Source organism: Macaca fascicularis, chromosome 2 (genome assembly GCF_037993035.2).
Source record: "Macaca fascicularis isolate 582-1 chromosome 2, T2T-MFA8v1.1".
In the NCBI taxonomy this organism is placed as follows: domain Eukaryota; kingdom Metazoa; phylum Chordata; class Mammalia; order Primates; family Cercopithecidae; genus Macaca; species Macaca fascicularis.
This window is the reverse complement of record NC_088376.1, coordinates 6818106-6825980: the sequence shown is the minus strand read 5'-3', so window position 1 is coordinate 6825980 and position 7875 is coordinate 6818106.

The window sequence follows — 7875 nt, the reverse complement described above, 5'->3', positions numbered from 1 at the left end:
GGCATTTTCCTCCTTTCAACTGCTCCCACTACACAGCTACTGCTTTTTGCAAGAGCTGCTTCTGTTTATGGGTTGGCCATAGTTATTTTTACTCTTACTCTGTTTTTTGTGAGATATTCTGAATTCTAGATTATTAAAGGTGATATTTATAAAATAATTTTTTACTTTTAGTAGACTGATATGGTTTGGCTGTATCCCCACTCAAATCTCATCTTGAATTGTAGTTCCTATAATCCCCACATAATCCTCCCATAATCCTCCCATAATGTCATGGGAGGGACCTGGTGGGAGGTAATTGATTCATGCGGGCAGTTACCCCCATGCTATTCTCATGATAGTGAGTGGGTTCTCATGAAATTTGATGGTTTTATAAGGGGCTTTTCCTTCTTTGCTTAGCACTTCTCTCTCCTGCCGTCTTGTGAAGAAGGACCTGTTTGCTTCCTCTTCTGCCATGATTATAAACTTTCTGAGGCCTTCCCAGACATATGGAACTGTGAGTCAATTAAACCTCTTTCCTTTATAAATTACCCAGCCTTGGGTATTTCTTCATACCAGTGTGAGAAGGAAGTAATACAGTACCCTGGTACTGAGATAGTAGGGTGCTGCTATAAGGATGCCTGAAAATGTGGAAGCGACTTTGGAACTGGATAACAGGCAGAATTTGGAACAGTTTTGAAGGATAGAAAGAAGACAGGAAAATGTAGGAAAGTTTGAAACTTCCTAGAGATTTGGAGGTCTCAGAAGACAGGAAGGTGTGGGAAAGTTTGAAACATCTTAGAGACTTGTTGAATGGCTCTAACAAAAAATGCTGATAGTGATATGAACAATAAGGTCCAAGATGAGGTGGTCTCAGATGGGGATGAGGAACTTTTTGGGAACTAGAATACAGATAATCCATGCTATGCTTTGGCAAAGAGACTGGCAGCATTTTGCCCCTGCCCTAGAGATCTGTGAAACTTCAAACTTGAGAGAGATGATTTAGGGTATCTGGTGGAAGAAATACATAAGTGGCAAAGCATTCAAGAGGAAGCAGAGCATATATTTTGGAAAATTTGCAATGCAGTAGCAAAGAAAAACCATTTTCTGGGGAAAAATTCAAGCCCAAGCCTGCTGCAGAAATTTGCATAAATAATGAGGAGCTGAATGTTAATCACCAACACAATGGGAAAATGTCTCTAGGGCATGTCAGAGACTTTTGCAGCAGCCCCTCCCATCATGGGCCCAGAAGCCTAGGAGGAAAAAATCGTTTTGTGGGCTGAGCTCAGAGCCCCTCTGCTGCGTGGAGCGTAGGGACTTGGTGCCTTGCATCCCAACTGCTCTCACTGTGGCTAAAAGGGGTCAAGGTACAGCTTGGGCCATGGCTTCAGAGGTTGCAAGCCCCAAGGCTTGGCAGTTTCTACATGGTGTTTAGCCTGCAGGTGCACAGAACTTAAGAATTGAGGTGTGGGGTGGCGAGTTTGGGGAGGGATAGCATTAGGAGAAATATTTAATGTAAATGACAAGTTAATGGGTGCAACAAACCAACACGGCACATGTATACATATGTAACAAACCTGCATGTTGTGCACATGTACCCTAGAACATAAGTATTAAAAAAAAAAAGAATTGAGGTTTGGGAACCTCCACCTAGATATCAGAGAATGTATGTAAACACCTGGATGCCCAGGCAGAAGTCTGCTGCAGGGGGAGAAGCACTAATGGATAACCTCTGCTAGGGCAGTGCAGAAGGGAAGTGTGGGGTCAGGGCACCCACACTGGGGCACTACCTGGTGGATCTGTGAGAAGAGGGCCATTGTCCTCCAGACTCCAGAATGGTAGGTCCACTGACAGCTTGCACCCAATGCCACAGGCCCTCAATGCCAGCCCATGAAAGCAGCTGGGAGGGTGTCTATACCCTGCAAAGCCACAGGGGTGGAGCTGCCTAAGGTCATGGGAACCCACCTCTTGCATGAGTGTGGCCTGGATGTGAGACATGGAATCAAAGGAGATTATTTCAGAGCTTTAGGATTTGATCACTGCCTTGTTGACTTTGAGACTTGCATGGGCCCAGTAGCCCCTTTGATTTGGCCAATTTCTCCGATTTGGAATGGGTGTATTTGCCCAATGCTGGTACACCCATTGCATCTAGGAAATAACTAGCTTACTTTTGATTTTACTGGCTCATAGGCGGAAGGGACTTGCCTTGTTTCAGATGAAACTTTGAACTTGGACTTTTATGTTAATGCTTAGACTGTTGAGTTAAGACTTCAGGGGACAGTTGGAAGAGGATGATTGTGTTTTGAAATGTGAGGACATGAGATTTTGGAGTGGCCAGGGGCAGAATGATATGGTTTGTCTGTGTGTCCCAATCCAAATCTCATCTTGAATTGTAGTTCCCATAATCCCATGGGAGGGACCTGGTGGGAGTTAATTGAATCATGAGGGCAGTAACCCTCATGCTATTCTCGTAATAGTGAGTGAGTTCTCATGAGATCTGATGGTTTTATAAGGGGCTTTTCCCCCCTTGCTTAGCACTTCTGTCTCTTCAGCTGCCTTGTGAAGAAGGACTTGTCTGCTTCCCTTTCCACCACGGTTGTAAGTTTCCTGAGGCCTTCCCAGTCATGCAGAACTGTGAGTCGATTAAACCTTTTTCCTTTATAAATTACCCAATTTCAGGTATTTCTTCATAGATGCCTGAGCAGGAACTATTAGGCTGATGCAAAGGTAATTGCACGCTTTGACACTTTTTAAAAGTAATGGCAAAACCCTCAATTACTTCTGCACTAACCAAACAATACATATACTATCCAGATTTCTTGGTTTTCAAAAGTTTCTCTGTTGTAAATACTCCAGCGATAGTATAATCTCATTGCTGTTTTACTTTTAGAAGATTATTTGCCAAAATTCATACACAAAAGAAGATAGAAATGATTAGTGCTCAACTGGTTTACAGTTATATCAGAGGCAATCATAGTATAAGTGAAGATCTCATAAGGATATAATCATATCAATAATGTTTATATCTTCTGCAAATTATTATGGAGTTTTAGTGTCTCTATTTCTCTATTTAAAGTGCATAACATGTACAGTACCTAGTGTTTCTTCCTAACCACTTAAGTTAAGCTTCTCCAACCTGCGGCCTGCAGGCCACATGCAGCCCAGGAAGTTTTGAATATGACCCAACACAAATTTATAAATTTTCTTAAAACATTATGAGTTTTTTTTAGCTCATCAGCTATTGTCAGTGTTAGTGCATTTCATGTGTGACCAAAGACAATTATTTTTCCCATGTGGCCCAGGGAAGCCAAAAGATTGGATGCTCCTAACTTAAGCGATCAAATATAAAAGACTATTAAATAAGGTTCTTCATTGAGTACTCAAAGTGCTAAATGCACACAAAGGACAAGAAATATCCTTTGTGTTCTGTGTTCTTATGAGATGAATGTCACAGAATGACCAGGAGTCATTTGTTTTTGAATCACATCCACATAGACAAAGTTTTATAAAAAGCCATCTGTTTGTTCATATATTCATTCACATACTTATTTAATAAAATGTGTACAAGGAGAAAAGGTACTGGGATGGCAGAGGGAAGGAAATCATAGTTTCTGCCTTTAAGGAGTTCAATCTAAGTGTGAAGTTACAAAAACAAACAACTGAAAGAAATGTGTTAACTACTCTGCTGCAAGTACTCTATTGATATACCAACTAATTCTAATTTCTCCTACCTCTCTTCTACACATTCATTAGTACTAACACACTATGCTCCATCCTGGTCCTAAAATAAATTCAGCATGCTCTCACCTCAGGAACTGTATCATAAAACTTATGTCCAAATTACAAAAAGAAGGCCCTACAGGGCTTGAGGATTTTTAAGAAAATTGAGATATATCACTACTGAGAAAATAATCAGGTTAAAGTGAAAATTCTGTTCTATGGAGTTCAAAAAGCTTGGGACTTAGAATCTGAAAAACTTGATCTCAGTTTGGGGCAGGCCAAATCTCAAGCTTTAGTTTTCTAGTACATAAATTAAGCTGGGCTTTCTTTCCTCACCCTTAAATTTTTAAAGGGATACACCAAAGAATTTCTAAAACCTTTTATGAAATATGGTAAGTTTCATACAAGTTCATTTCAGGAGATCAACTGAGCTAAAGAGAGAGCTGAGCTGCTGTGTATTGGAGTAGCTAATTAAAGAAACGAGCCAAAATTAAAGTAATAAGTAAGCTTTAATCAGTTACTGCGATTTTATCAGTAAGAGTTTAAAACCCAGAGAAAGCACCAACTCACTCTGGTTTCATTATCCTCCAGGGACAGGCACAATTGGTTGAAGGTCAGGTAAATCAGCACAGATGTGGAGGCAGTCTCACTGTTGAAGGAAACCCAAACAAAAGATCTGGCAGATTTATGGGCACTCGTGTCTAGGAGGGACAAGGGGGAAGGGCTAGTGTGAAAAATACTGAGTACTCAGTCAGAGTAGGGAAAGGTGTCCTCAAGGTTTCTCTTTCCTCCTTTTCTCCTCTCCTAAGGAACCCTCAGGAGAGGCACTTAAAAAAAGACCTCTGCTAAAGTCTTCAGGTAAAGAGACCCAGGAACGAAGGTGCCAGGGCTAGAAATGCAAACATGTGATGAAAATGACTAACTGAGGGGCCTGAGTCCTTGACTGCAACTCCCTTCGGAGACTGCCACAGATTGGCTGTACACCAAGTTTGGTGTGCAGAGGACAGGTTTTGTCCCCTGAGACTGCTGAAGTAAAGCATTTGTAACTGCATACAGTCGGGCCTGAAAAATATCACAAGATTTGTAACTGGAGCCAGACTTCACAGTTAATGTGACATTATGTAGACATTCCACCTGAGGATTGAGAAAAATGTACATTTGATCTTCATTATTTATAGATTCTGTATTTGTGAATCCATCTACTTGCTAAAATTTCTTTGTAACACTCAAATCAATACTTACGATATTTTCATGATCTTCCATGGACATCTACAGAGCAGCCAAAATTTTGAGTTATTTAACGTGCATGTACCCAGCTTTAACAATCCAATATTCTGCATTCTTGTTTTGACACTCCTATTACAGACAAGTGTCCTTCTCATGTTCTACTTAGTGACATGGTTTTTGCATTTTTGTGCTTTTTTGGTTATTTTTCTGTTTAAAATGACCCTCAAGTGCACTTATTGACGAGTGTTTCTAAACACGAGAGGGATGTGTTGTACCTTATGGAGAAAATACATGTTAAGTAACCTTCATTCAGGCATGAGTTACAGCACTGTTGCACATGAGAAGAATGTTCCTAAATCAACAACATATATTAAATGAGATGTCTTTAAACAGTGACACACAGAAAAGAAAGTTATTTATTGATCAATTAACACAAATATTGTGCACAAGAACCTAACCCTGTATTTCTCCTAGGAGCAGTGGTTCAATAAATGCTAATTCAGTGACCAGGGTAACTTTATAGACTGTAACTACTATGAATAATGAAAATTGACTGTATATGTACAGTCAAGGTATTTCATTATAATAGCAGGTACTGTGAAACATTAAAAAGTACTAGAACTGAAAAGACATAATATGTATTTTTATTATTTTTGTTTTTCCCTATTGCACTTCTTCCTTTAAAAACAGCAGTCTAACTTATTGGTGATGTATTTCTCCTTAGAAGTCTGGATGTTGAATAGAGGAATGCAAGGTAACAAAAAGTGGTTATACACAAAAACAGGAAACTGAATATTGCATGTTCTCACTTATAAGTGGGATCTAAACATTGGGTACACATAGACATAAAGATGAGAACCATAGATGCTGGGGACAACTTGAGTGGGGAGGAAGGAAGAGGGACAAGGGCTGAAAAGTACCTGTTGAGTACTACGCTCACTACCTTGGTAACAGGATCAACTGTACCCCAAACCTCAGCATCTCTCAATATACCTGTGTAACAAGACTTCACACATAGACCTGAATCTAAAATAAAATTTGAAATTTAAAGAAAAAGAAAAGTGATTACCTTAATAAACTTTTATATGTCAAAAAGAAAAAGCTGTTAGAGATGTTTACTCTGGTTATGGGATCATATAAGACTGCTTTTGCTATTTAGACTCTTGGATAAGCTGTGGTTCTGTCTGTTTCTGAAGCTTAATTTTGTTATTAAGCATCATTGACTGTGGTATTTAAGTTAGTCAGAATTTATGTTGCTGAGAAGAAAAGATATAATAAAGAAAATGGCAATAAAGGGTTAGTTGCAAGTAGTATACTCTGGGAAATGTAAAGTGTTTGGAGGTGGTATTCTAGATCAAATATGATCTAGAATGATCATATTTCTAGATCATGTATGAGGCTTTGTGGTCTATAATCTATCTTACTGGCTTTGTTTTCTATCCCTACAATTCACTAATTCTTTTCACTCTTTATTCCTCCTTTAGTGTGAATTAAATAATTTTACTAATCCACCTTTTTTCTAATACTTATAAATTTTGCACTGTATTCCAATTTCTTCACAAAATTATGTCACATGTTTTAATCTGTATACTTAAATTGTAAAATTAACTATTGTCTTTACCTTTTCCTCCCAAAATACAAAGATATTAGAGGAGTTTAACTTGAATTGTAGCTTTACTGACTTAAGTGTTATTATTATCATCTGTATTGGTTTTATGTTTTCTAAAACCCCAAGAGGTTACTGTTGTTGTTGTTGCTGTATCATTAGTACTAGTGTTATTACTTTATACATTCATTGCTTGTTTTTATGTTCCCACATGCTTACCATTTTCCTTGCATTTTATTTCTTTTGCAGATCAAACTTTCTATCCGTGAACTCTCTTCTATGCAAAATTGAAGCTCTGACCCCATATTTTTCTTATGCATGGCCCTAGCAGAGGTTCTCCACAAGGGCCCCACTGCTGCAGCAAACTTCTGCCTGGGCATTCAGGCATTTCCATACATCCTCTGAAATCTAGTTGGAGGTTCCCAAAACTCAATTCTTGATTTCTGTGCACCCACAGGCTCAACACCATGTGGAAGCTGCCAAGGTTTGCCCCCTCTGAAGCAGCAGCTCAAGCTGTGCCTTGGCCCCTTTTAGCCATGGCTGGAGTGGCTGGGATGCAGGGCACCAAGTCCCCAGGCTGAAGAGAGTAGAGAGGCCCAGGACCTGGCCCATGAAACCATATTTTCCTTCTAGGCCTCCAGGCCTGTGATGGAAAGGGCTGATCTGAAATTCTCTGACATGCTCTGGAGACATTTTCCCCATTCTCTTAGTGATAAACATTTGGCTACTTGTTAATTATGCAAATATCTGAAGCTGGCTTGAATTTCTCCTTAGAAAATAGGTTTGTCTTTCTTATTGCATAATCAGGCTGCAAATTTTTCAACTTTTATGCTCTGTTTCCCTTTTAAAACTGAATGCTTTTAACATCACCCAAGTCACATCTTGAATGCTTTGCTGCTTAGAAATTATTTCCATTACATACCCTAAACCATCTCCCTCAAGTTCAAAGTTTCAGAAATGTCTTGGGCAGGGGTAAAATGCTGCCAGTCCCTTTGCTAAAACATAACAAGAACCACCTTTATTCCAGTTCCCAACAAGTTTCTCGGCTCCATCTGAGACCACCTTAGCCTGGATTTCATTGTCCACATTTTGGTCAAAGCCATTCAACAAGTCTCTAGGAAGTCCCAAACTTTCCCACATCTTCCTGTCTTCTTCTGAGCCTTCCAAACTGTTCCAACCTCTGCCTGTTACCCAGTTCCAAAGTCACTTCCACACTTTCAGGTATCTTTACTGCAGCACCGCTCTCTACTGGTACCAATTTACTGTATTAGTTTGTTCTCATGTTGCTAACAAAGACATACCCAAGACTGGGTAATTTATAAGAAAAAGAGGTTCAATGGACTCAC